The sequence below is a fragment of the Heterocephalus glaber genome, unplaced genomic scaffold, assembly GCF_053883595.1.
Source record: "Heterocephalus glaber isolate CG9 unplaced genomic scaffold, H.glaber_assembly_v1.0 deba00000281, whole genome shotgun sequence".
NCBI classification, from domain to species: Eukaryota; Metazoa; Chordata; class Mammalia; order Rodentia; family Bathyergidae; genus Heterocephalus; species Heterocephalus glaber.
Window position 1 is genome coordinate 10,110,027 of NW_028258139.1, and position 12,982 is coordinate 10,123,008.

General features: G+C 42.5%; 1 protein-coding gene across 50 annotated transcripts in view; it reads right to left on the reverse strand.

Annotated features, from left to right (window-relative positions):
* Cacna1c (calcium voltage-gated channel subunit alpha1 C) overlaps positions 1-12,982 on the reverse strand; it is a 733,897-nt gene that overhangs the window by 212,938 nt on the left and 507,977 nt on the right. The gene's annotated exons all lie outside the window — the stretch shown is intronic.

The window sequence follows — 12,982 nt, forward strand, 5'->3', positions numbered from 1 at the left end:
AGGATTCATGTTTATTTCTGTCAGGCATCTTTTTCAAGTTTTAAAAAGAGAACATTTAGAATATTTTTCCAGTGTGTCTAATTGTCCTTATTAGGACAAGTGATTTAAATGATCATGTCTGCCATGTCTGAAAGCAAATGCAGTCGGAACAACTCATGGAAGAAATCACATAGGGAAGTCCTCTCATTGGGCATAACTTTTTCTACCGCCTTCACCCCCAGAACTAGGGAACAGGGTCTTTTAATTCATAGACACATTCTAAAGGGTTGGCAAACATCTTCCAGTGAATTCTTGTAGGGCAAGAGCCAGGACTGAGGTTCTTGGAGGGACATACTTGGTGATAAGCTTAAATGGGAGGGTGTAGTGGTTTGGTTGTACTCATCGCAGACTGTCAATCCTTTCTTCAGAAACATATAAAAGGTACAGCTTTTGGGAAAACTGCAATATTTCTCCATGTTCTTGGTGGAAAATGAAATCTACTGCAGTTATTAAGTTGAGTTATAAAGATAACCTTCTTATATCTCTATTTTTCCAACAAGTACTTTATACCCAGGCAACTCATAGCCTCCTCTTTCTTGGCTGAGGTGGAGTGTCACAAAGAACCAAGCTTTTTCACTGCTGTGAACTCATGGTGACTCCACACCATATGTTAATCTTTCTGTGAAATGGAAACAAAATGTTCTTAGGGTCCCAGAATTACTTATTTTTTCATTCTGGCTTAAATTACTAATTCATCTATAGGGACTTTGATGGAATTTTTGGCACTGATAAAATTTTCTATAGAGGGAAAGTCTCCAAACATTATACTTAGTTTTAAAAACCTATGAATTTTAGATTTAGTGGAAAATATGCTAAGCTATTTCGTCTTCTGGAATTAATATCTGTGTGGCCATGACAAATCATGTCACCTTTTACATTAAGGTTTGAACATGTTTAAAATGAGGACATTGTATGAGAAAGACTATTCTATTCTAAAATTTGCTTGGCTGTTACTTTCTAAATATGTCAAAAATATTTTAGTACCTTTCCTTCCTCCAACTACTACTGTGCCTGACACAGAGTAAGTCCTCAATAAATTAATGACAAATGAATTAATATGTAACTTATATAAAATAATACTATATCTGTAACACTGTGTAAAATACAATGTATAACATATAATGTATGGGGAATTTCTTACATATGTTAACACATGAATCACTCATTTTATGATTTAGTCAAATATACTTGCATTTCCAGCTCTTTTGGATCAACAGGCACCAGACTAGCCCTTTCACCATAAACACTGCTTAAAACTAGACAAAAATATAAGAAGCAACTGTTTCATAATGTGGTCATAAAGCAACCCAGGAGTATGACCTTGAAAGAAATGAAACCATGTTGTCCCGTTTTTCTGTCAGAGCACAATTTCCCTTTTGCTTCACAAAAAGCTAGAGTCCTTGCAAACAGTGGCAGTGCCACTGACCCAAGCCGACCACGGCAGTCCCACTGAGCTAACAAGGCCGACAGCAGACCACAGTTTGGGCAGCGAAAGCAATGTGGTGGGACACCAGAGAGGAGGCAGCTAGGTAGACAAGAGGTACTGGGAGTTTGTGTTGTATCATTTGTGTGTCCCTGGCTCAGGACTAGGCTGTGAAAATACTGGGTGAAAGTCTTGAGCTGTGTCAGATAGCAGCTGCGATGGGATCGAAAGCAGAAGAGAGGCGCTGCTGATTTGTAAGTGCTGGAGAAACAGAGGTGTAGGAGGCTGGAGTTCTGCCTTGCTATACTGGGGAGATCTAGTCAACATCTCATTTACCACCTGAACAACCAACTCAGGAGCCAGGAAGGCACACCATAAGGTAAGAACCTTACCCACGAGAGAGATGGATTCCAGATCTATCCTGAAACAGCCTAAAATAAAAGTCGGACAAAATTTGAAGGGTAAATGGCACTTGAGGTTGAGGGGTTTGGGTTTTCAATGGCTCTGCATCAGCAAACATAAAACCAAGCCCACACGGAGCTCGGCCAGTGACTGAACTGTCTGTTGAAGAATTAACACACTTAGGAAGATGAAAGGATCTGGAGTCTCTACAATGTATTACCCATGTTTCCAATATTCATAAAAATCACTAGATATATAAAGAAACATGAAAGTGTCATCACTAGCTATATAAAGAAATAGAAAATAGCACACATAGTCAAAAAAGCAATCAACAGGAGACAGAAATGATTTTTCAGTTGTTAGATTTAGTAGACAAGAATTTTAAAACAGCTGTCATATATATACTTAAATTAAAGGAAAACATATTCAATGAAAGGAATGAGTATATAGTTAAAGAGGAAAGAGAATTCCACAGATAAGTGGAAGTTATAAAAGGGAACAAAATGAAATCTCTATAATTGAAAAGCAACAAAGGGAAATTTTACTGAACAGACTCAATGAAGATAGAAACAGTAGAGGAAAAAGTGAGTGAATTGGATGGGGAATCAATAGAAATTATCCAATTTTTGAGACAGAAAAAAAGAATGAAGAAAACTGAACAAGGCCCCAGGGACCAATGCGATGATACACGATGGCCAAACATATGTGTAACTGGGGTTCCAGAAAGAGAAGCATGAGATCGGTACAGAAAAAAATATTTGAAGAAATAATGGCCAAGATGTTTTCTAAATTTTCCTCCCATTTAGGGATGGATCCTAGAATCTTAGCAAAATGCCAGGCAGAACAAATATAATGAAAACCACGATGAAGTATATATTCCAGTCAAACTTCTAAAAAACCAAAGATAGACAGAAAATCTTGAAATGAGTCAGTGAAAAGAGAAATATGTTCAAGGGAACCATGATGAGAATATCAGTGACTTCTTATCAGAGACATTTGGGGCCAGAAGAAAATGGGATGACACATTTAAAGTTATGGAAGAAAAACCTTGTCAATTAGTAATCCTATATCCAGGAAAAATATTCTTCAAAAAGAATATGAGGTAAAGGCATTTTAAGATAAATGAAAGCTGAAATAGTTTTTCAGAAGTAGATCTATGTGATAGAAATTCTTTATTCTTTAAAGAAAATGATACCAGAAGGAACTTGTGTCTACAGAACTGTGTGGAAATACCAGAAATGGCAAATTGTAGGTACATGTGAAAGACTATGCTTTATCTTTCTCATAATTTACCTAAAAGACAGCTCATTGGGCCAGGGATTTAGCTCAGTGGTTCCAGTGCCTGCCTTGCAAGTGCAAGGTCCTGAGTTTGATCCCCGGTACCAAAAAAAAAAAAAAAAAAAAAGACAGCTCATTGTTTAAAGTGAAAATGATAACACTGTAGGGTGTGGCTTATAATATAATCTACATATAAAAGATATGCAACAATCACACAGGACAGACAAGACGCTGAGTAAATGAAATATTATAAGATGGTAAGGTTTTTACATTTGTTACCATACATTTAAAATGTGTGAATTGTACTAAGTGTAAATTACACTTGAATGAAGTTGCTATGGTTTGAATCTGGAATGTCTCTCAAAGGCCCATGTATTAAAGGCCCAGTAGTCACCATGGTGCTACTGGGAGTGTCTGTAAGAGGTGGGGCCTACTAGGAGGTCTTTAGGTCATTGTGGGTATAACCCTGGAGGGCATTGTGGGACCTTGATCTCTTTCTCTTTCCTTTGCTTTCTGTCCATGAGAAAGGTTTTACTCTACCATGCACTCCCTGTCATGATATGCTGCCTCATCACAAGCCCAAAAGCAACAGGGCCAATTGATCATGGACTGAAACCCCTGAAACCATGAGCTAGATGAACCTTTCTTCTTTCCTCTTTATCTTGGATATTTACTACAGTAATGGAAAGCTAACACAAACATTATTTTAAAAATCATAGAGTCCTTTCCCTCTATAATTTCAAATTGGAGCTTGAAGTAACTAGGTAGAAAATCAGACTAATAGTTGATCCTTGCTGAGTACTTCCTGTTACAGTTTTAATCTGGAATGTCCCTCAAAAGCTCATGTATCGAAGGGCTGGCTGGGAATGCTGTTCAGAGGTGGTGGGAGCCTTAGGAGGTGGACCTCATTGCAAGAGGTGAGTCAAAAGGGCCGGTCTTTGAAGAGGCTGATTTGCCCTGGATACTTTCCCTCTCCCCTTGCTCTCTAGCTACTATAAGGTGAGCAGCTTTGCTTCACCATGACTTTCCATCATGATATTTCACTTCACCACAGATCCAAAGTAATGGGGCCAAGCAACCATAGACTGAAACCTCTGAAACTGTGAGCCAAAATAAATCTTTCCTTCTTTTAAGTTGATTTTCTCATTTTGTCACAGTGATGGGAAGCTGACTAACACACTTCTTACGTGTAAGCACATCTCTAAATGCTTTATCTGTACTTGCTTATTTAGAAGTCATTTTGACGCCCCCCCCCCCCCCATTCAATGGATCAGGAAACTGAACTAATGGTGGCTCTGGGGATTTGAACCTAGGTAGTGGTGCTCCACACCTATGTTCTTAACCATGAAATGTCATAAATCAGCACAGGAAAATTAATCAAGATAACAGATACTTGAGCTCACATTCTATGTATTGATCACTTCACAGAACACTGACCTCACTGCGTCTTCATTTGATTCATTTTTCTTTACAGCACTTAGAAAGCATGGGCCATTTACAAGCTTAAGTGGCCTTTATTAGAACCATTATTTTTAATTAAGTCATAGTCATCTTGCTATGGTTGTTCATTTATGTTTGAGGAGCTCCAGGAAACGTCCAGGCACAGAGGAGAATCAATAATGGAGCTCTTGAGTTTAAGAAGCTCACCTGGTTTCTGTGACTGTTAGGTTACCTGCCACAGTCATAGGCTCGTGATCAGTGCTCAGTAAATGCCTGCTGATTTATCATATGACATATCTTCTCTCTGAATTGTCTGATCGCTATTGTATTGTATGGGGAGCTGAAAGAGTGAAGGGAGTTGCAAAGATCACACCCATCAGTGACTATCTTAGGTCTAGAATTAGTGACTAAATAGAAATTCTCAGGTTACTGCTCTTCTATATCATAGAAGCACAGAATGATAATGCTCAGAGGAATTTTAGGGCTTATCTAAGTTAGAGTTTGCTAGAGGAACAGAACCAATAGAAAATATATGTGTAAGCACGCAAGGGGATTTATTTCTAGGTTTACAGGATCAGAGGCAGGAGAGCCCATATTGGCTGTCTGTGGGATCAGAGGCAGAAGAGTCTACAATGCATGTTGGGAGCCAGATGATCCAGTTGCTACTCAGCCGAAAAAGATGGAAGCCACAGAACCAGAAGGATCAAGAATCCAACACCAGTCCAAGGTTGAATGGATGGAAGCTCACTATAGAGTTGCCAGTGTGAGTCTGTGTTGGAAGGCTGAAGGAACTGGAGACTGATGTCCTGTCTTCAACAGGAGTTCTAAACACTTCTTTCCTTTTATCCTTTCCAGGCTACAAGCCTATTGATTGGTGCAACTCACATGGGGCAGGTCTTTCTTACTCAGTTTGCTGGCCTGTATGTCATTCATCCACAGACACATCCAGAACAGTGCTCTACTAATCTAAGTGTTTTTCAATCATTTAAGATGACATATTTTGATTAATGGTTAAAGGGGTAATGCAGTTTAGGCTCATCCTTTCACAGATAAGGAAACTAAAAGTCAGAGGCTAAAGGACAAGGTCACACAGCAGGCCAGATGTTGGATCCCAGGTCTCCTCCCTTGCAGGCACAGAGTGGCCCATTTCATCATAATTCTCAAGGTGGTGATAGTACCATTTCTCATCAGTCCCTGGCACCAAAAGAGTCACAGTCCCTTGAAACACACACACAAAACAACTACCCAACTTTCAACTGTCGTTAATCTCTAACACCAGATGGGATTCCCCACACCCAGCATAACTTCTCTCTATGGGGAAAACCATACTCTCCTTGGCAAGAGACCCAAATCCTGGGTTGAGTTTTCCCCACTGGGAGATGGATGCACAGTCACCCTGTGTTACTTTGAGGAAGCACTTGGGAATGTACTTGTCGGTCTGTAGATGAGGGATATCCCTGACCTCCTGGGCTACTGGGCTGGCTAGTCAGCTAATAGAGCTCTCGGAGTCTGCAAGCATTGCCCCAATGTCTTACATTGCTTTTAGTTGGTGATAGCCCTAACATTAATCACCATCTACTTTTATTCTCAAATCAAAAAAGGAATTATCATGATTGGGGGAGCCTGTGAGTGTTAGTAAGTATGAGATGAGGCTGTGTGATGAGATTCATTCTGTGTCATTGTTATTTTCTTAGCCTGTCCAGAGCACCAAATAATAGAGATTTTCCCAGTTGAGTCACACATACTGTTATTGATTTACCTTTCAGTAAAAAGCCATGACAGCAGAGACTGGAAGTTGTGAAATGTGCTCTTGTAAATTAACCTACTTTGCTGCCTGTGGGTTGTCTTTCTTTTTTTTACTCCCTGATGTGGTGGCTCTTCACAATATCTAATCTCCATCAAGAGGTAAATTTAAAAGAGTTTTTGTGGCTAGAAGGCCTTCAAAGGGGAAATCTCATCCTTATCAATGGCATACCCACTATTAACCTCACTTGGCAGGTAAGAGAAACTGAGGCAGAGAAGGAAGCAGGGAATCAGGGGAGTGGGCAGCATAGCTAGAACTATGGTTTCATCCTAGACTCATGTTTCAGAGGTGTCTGGAGGAAGGAAGAGGGGCAGATCAGCCAATCAGAGGACAGAGGGGGTCCAGAGAGGAGCCATGTGCAGTGACAGATCAGGAATCACTGTCAGGTGAGGTGGGAGAGTGGGAGTATCAGTTCCCAGCAGCTGCCAACATGGAAGGAATGGGGGGTGGGTGGGAAGGTGGGACAGTAGTCAAAATCCTGTTCTTTTTTTTTTGTACCGGGGATCAAACTCAGGACCTCGGTGTTTGAGAGGCACGCACTGCGCCACTGAGCTAAATCCCCAGCCCTCCAAATCCTGTTTCGCTAGGCAAGCCATGCCAACTTGGGACTCCATGCAGCAAAGCAGGCCACTGAGAGGCACTCATCAGCTTTCCTTGGGGAGGCCAGTTCCTGTGTCCTCAGAAACAAAGCTTGTGGGCTGCTCCAGGCACCGGGCAGGGAGGAGGCCACCACATCCCCTGAACTTGCTTTCCTCCTAGTGCGTATACACCGATGTGGGCCAGGCATTCTGTGAGCTCCAAGGCTACTAAACAGGGGCTATCACATGGCTTGGAGAGTCAGCCTTCAGACGGCACAGGAACCCAGTTCCACCTGCCACTGCCAGGTAGCTCTACGACCTCATGCAGACCATCAAACCTGCTGGCTGCAGTGCTCCTATCTGTGCAATGGACACTTGGTCAGACCAGATGCCTGTAGTTGCTTCCAGCTCAAATATTCAGAGTCAGGAGGAGGGCTATGAACATTGTGTCTTGGAAGGAGGTGGTACAGGAGGTGGCCTGGAAGATGCTGTAGAAAGGTGAGCCACGGGATTAGGGAGCTTCTGGTCTTCTGAGAAGTAGGGGCCCACAGCACATTCCCATGTCCTTGCAGCAAGCTCTGCAAATGTTCCCTCACTTTTGGTTTAAGGTCCCATGGCACATAAGGAAACTTTTAGGGCAAAAGAGATGAAAAGGTAGAGAAAGCAAAATAGAAAATAAGGAATAGGGGAGAGGGAGCAGTCCATGGAGAAGGGGTGAAGAGCAGTGTACCCTGCAGCAAAATGGGCTGGTGTGCAAGGGAGGATACACAGGAGTAGGAGCGAGGGCTAAATCCTTCAAGTTACAGACGGAGGACAGAGGCAGAGGGTGAGCTTCCTTGCTTGAGGCCACCTGGCTAACCAGGGTGAGACAGGACTGGATTCTGGGTCCTCTATCTGCTGCCTGGTCTCCGAAGCACCAGGGGTTAGCACTTTAGGGGTTATGTCACAATGACAAGGATTCGGGGAGCCTGGGAAGACGGTGACACAGGAGGTTCTCAAGATTCAAACTCCTCCAAAGTACGTCAATATCAGGGACTGACTGACTCCTACATGATTTCAAGACCATGCCCTAGGCTGACTTTCCTGCATTGAATCTGGAATGGTGAAGTATCTTTAAATACAAGTGAGGGTATCCTACTGTTTGCCAGGACCACATCCAGGCCAAGCCCTCCACCTGTCTGGCATAGAGCAGGTGCACTCCCAGGTCATGAAACCCTTGCCTGGGAGAGTAACCATGTTTGCAAATCCACTGTGGCTTAAGTTATGAAAAGCAAATCCCAGGCAGGATGGCATGACTGCTTCTGAAGCTTAAATGTGTGAAAACACTCAGAAAAGTTGTTTTTAGTAGCTCTAATATGCCCCTGGTGGGTCTGATTAACCAGCAGTGTTTGCTAATCAGCTTGGGCAGTTTCACAGTTATGTATCCCCAGGAGGGAAGAACCCATTAGAGGAGGAAAACTGCATCTCTGGATGAGTGTGGTTCACCTGGGGACTTGGCCATACAGGTGAGTTTTTAACTTCTGCAGCAGGCATCTTTTAGTCAAAGATTGTGTGAGAGTCCATTTTCCATCACTGTGACAAAATACCTGAGATAATCTACTGCGAGGAGGAAAGACTTATTTTGGCTTACAGCTTTGAGGTTTCAGTCCATGGTTGCTTAACCCCCATTGTTTTTGGGTCTGTGGTGAAGCAGAGCATCACGGTGGGAGTGTGTGATGTGGTGCACACCTGCTCGTCTCATGGTGGAAAGAGGAGAGCGCGGAAGAGGCAGGGGTCCTAACACAGCCTTTAAGGGCACACCTCCAAGGACTTAACTCCAGGCCTCACCTCCTAAGGGTTCTACTGCCTCCCCAAAGCACCATGGGCTGAAGACCACATCTTCAACATATGGGCCTTTGAGGAACATTCCAGATCCAAATCTCAACAGATTAATTCTATGTACAACAGTAAAAAAAGAATTGTTTGGTGTCATGCAGAATAAGATCATCTTGCAGAGCATTCTGCAGAACACAAGGTGCCTCAGAAGTAGGCTCTGGAATGGAGACCGCAGCATTGGGAGAGCAGCGGTCTGCCTGGGTCTGGCTCTGACCTCAGCTCTACCAACCAGCTGATTTCAGGGTGAGTTCCTGATGTACTGTTAGCTCTGACACCCTGGTAGATTGCCAAGACATTTCGCCATCTCTCTGCAGTGCAGTCTTTTGGTTTCTAGCACACAGGGAACAGCATGTGCTTTTTAGAGCGCTGTCCGGCGATGTGACATCCGGAACCCGTCTCACCCTGCCCTTCTTGCCCAGTTGTCACTACTTCCTTCTTGGTGGTGGGATTGGTCCATATGCATGCTGGCCAGGGTTGACCCAGGCAAGGATCCCCAAATGCTCTTTTGTCTCTTCTCTGTTCCTTCTTCATAAACGTCAGGGCTCACACCCCACACTTCCTTCTTCATAAAACCTTCCCAGACTGTCACAGTCCCTGTTAAACTCTTCTCTAGAACCATCTCATTACATATGCCATGCAAGTCAAATAATCATCCATGAGTCTCTCTGCTACTTTTTTTTTAACCTCAAGTTGCTATTTAACTCCTGAATATTCTTTATCTTTTAAAGTGCATTTCTTTTTTCTCTTGATGGTAACTTTGTCCTACATCTCTATAAATATCTGCTGTAATTTAACTGAACCCTTACTGTGAGCAAGTGCTATGCATGCATTAGCTAATTTTTTCTTTTCAATAATATATGGGGTAGGTTCTATTCTTATTCTTACTTTACAGATGAGGAAACTAAGGCACAGAGAGGCTTAACAAGTTCTCCAAGGTCAGAGAGTGAGTGACAGGAGTCAGGCACTCTACTCAAAAGCATTGTGTTATAAGTCATTCCCACAGATTCCTATGGATTACATTTTATGATGTTTGTGGACTGATTGGTGCTGATTTACCTCCAGGAAATACTGCTAATGTGAAAGGGAAATAAGAAGCGTCTGACCCCACTCCACACACCGTCCTGTTCTCGATGCTCCTTCTCACCTTTGCTTCTATTCCACATGATTCCAGAAATAACACTTTCCACTTTCATCCTGAACAAGCTAATTTTAAAATCTTCACACTTCAGGGAAAATGTATCCCATGAAAGTCTTTAGAGCATGCATGCATCTTGACAGGTGGGCAGTGTCCTAAGCACCTCGGAGTCCTGGTGCCCAGCTCAGTGCTCGGCATCAATAGATGCTCATGGTGAGTGGTGCTGGTCTTGCATGGAAGTAACTTGTCAGTTAGATCAAGTCTGGGCTGCTCAGAATTTCTGTCAAAGACCTCACAAATTTAGAAGATGCCGCCTCACCTCCATCTGCCTGCTCCCTTTATTCAGTTCTCCCTTTTAAGTTTCTCTCCAGGAGGACATATGGGATTATGTAGAAAGGAGGAAATGACCCCTTGCTTATTGTTCCACAAACAAATATACTCCTTACATATACATTGCAAATATTTAATCACAACTCTCCATATTTATTGTTCACGTTCATTGTGTAATGTTTATGTTCCATATGGCTTATCCTTTGGTGCAATATGCATGCTTCACAGCACTTCTGCTGTGGGAGGGTGGCTGCCTCACAAGCAGAGGGACTAGTTTCCTTAATGACAGAAGAGTCCCTATGAAGCAAAATGACCAAATCCTTCCAAGGAGGGTTAACTCTTCCTGCCCACCGTAATTCAGTTCTACCATTTCTGATGTGCAGATTGAGACAAGTCACTTTCTTCAGGAAGTTTCCTCTATTGTGGAACCCTAGATTCTCTGTCTAATCTAATTCTCCTTTATAATGCACTGAAGCATGAGTCGCTCTCAATATCTGCATGTTTAATGAAGAACTTCTGTACTAGAGTAATTGCTGTAACTATTTCTGTTGGTGATAATCTCAATTTCTTTGTGGCCAACTGCACTATTTGTTCCCAGTTATTTGTCCATGCTTCTCTGTAGGCAGAGTATACAACTGTCCCTCAGTATCCATGCGAGATGGGTTCCAGGGCCCCCTGCAGATACCAAAGTTCCAGGATGATCAGTTCCCTTATAAATATGGCAAAATTTTTGCACATAACATATATTCATCCTCCCATGTCTTCTCTGGATTAGTTACAATTTGGGATATGATGTAAATTCTGTGTAAATAGTTGTTATACTGTCCTGTTTAGGGGACAGCAAGATGAAATGTCTGTACATGTTCAGTACTGATGCAATTAAAAATATTTTCAATCAGCTAGTGGTTGATTCCATGGATGCACTTATAGAAGGATGACTGTACTTCTTTGTCCTATTATCTTTGAGATTGGCTGTGTGATTTGCTCTGGTCAATGGGACACAAGCAGATATGATGTGAACCACATGCAAGAATAAGCATGGAATTGTTTGTGTGATGTAGATCCGTAACTCCTTTTGTGAGCATCTGCCCCTGCCATGAGGACAAGTTCTGCACAGTGGCTGCTCCTACAACCTGGCTGGTCCAGTCCAGAGTCCAGTGGAGCCCAGATAAGCCATACTGACCAACCTCCTCATGTACCATGAGCCAGGTATACATGTGTCTGATTGTGAGTCACTGAGCATTTAGGATTGTTTCTTCTGCAGCAAAAGCTGACTGATGCATTATTTTATTATACTGTCAAATTCCTCAAGTGAAAGGATGGTGTTTATCTTTAAAATATGCACTAACCCTAATACAATGCTGTGAAATCCAGGCCCCTAATAAGCACTTACATAACAGGGTAAGATTTATTATGTCCATGGCAGCTTTGTTTGCTGAAGCTTTGGATTAATTCACAGTTCCTATCACTGACACATTGGCTGTGGCATTATAAGCTCCTTAAATCATGTTCAAAGTCAGTCTTACTCACTCTTCTTATCTGCTGATGCTAGTCTATTAGGTTATGGCTGAATTGTTTAGGCTTCACCAAAGTGAATTGGTCTTGGTCATTATATATACTCTTCCTGTTCTTGAGCTCCCCAAAATGGTTGGGGCCAAGTAGAGAAAGTCAGTTTTGTGCTTGTGTGGCTCAGCTCTGTGTTGCTTTGGAGCTTGAAACCATTCACAATCTTTGGCCAGAGAGATCCACTGCAAAGAAAACAATCAACTTCCTGCTTTCACTTAGTAAATTCTCTACCTTGTCTAGAGACCAATCTAGGCATTGTGCAAAAATCAGAGACAATATAAGACACAATTCTGAGCTTCAAGAGGCCTTTAACATAACTGAAGAGACCTGATATATGTGTAAAAATATATGACAAGGATTCACAGCCTTTAATTTTTTAAAAGAGGTAGTCTAATACGGTAGGCAAGTGTTGGAACTAAAAGTTGGGAGATCTGGCTCTAGTCCTGGCTCTGCTGCTGGTTAGTTAAGTCGCTGTGCATGCAGCAAAAGAGACCAACAGGTTGACACAGGGTTCTCCATGTGCATATGGTTTTATGACTCTAAGAGATATCACTGCACAGCATAAACACAGCCAGCAGCTCAGTGCACAGCATAGGTAGCAAGAGCAGTGTATTCAGAGGACCTGTTTGTTTTCCTGATCCTTGCTCCCATCTCCAAGCTAGTCTGCTTCCACACCAGGCTTATGTGTCTCCTGTATCTTGAGTCATGAGTTGATGGAGCTGACCTACAAGTATAACAGCAAACAAGCCCAGAATTTCCCCTGCATATCACAAATTGAAGGATATGAAGGGAGTTCTCCGGGAGCACGTGAGAGGGGGTTTTCTGGAGCTGATGCAGGTACCCAATGCTCATCCCTGTGGGCTATCCATAGTGGGCAGAAAGAGAGTTGTTGATTTGGCCAATATCCGGATGGACAATATCTCCCTTTACCAGAAAAAGGAAGCTGAGTACCACTCCACAGGAAAACACGTTCTTATCATGACAGGTATTGTTTTTATATAGAGAGCTTTGGATGGGATCCCCCATTTGACATGAAAGGAGGACAGGGCTGAGTGAAATGGCAAGGCAGAACTTTTAGAACATCCAGTGATGCTTTCCTGATGTTCTTTGGA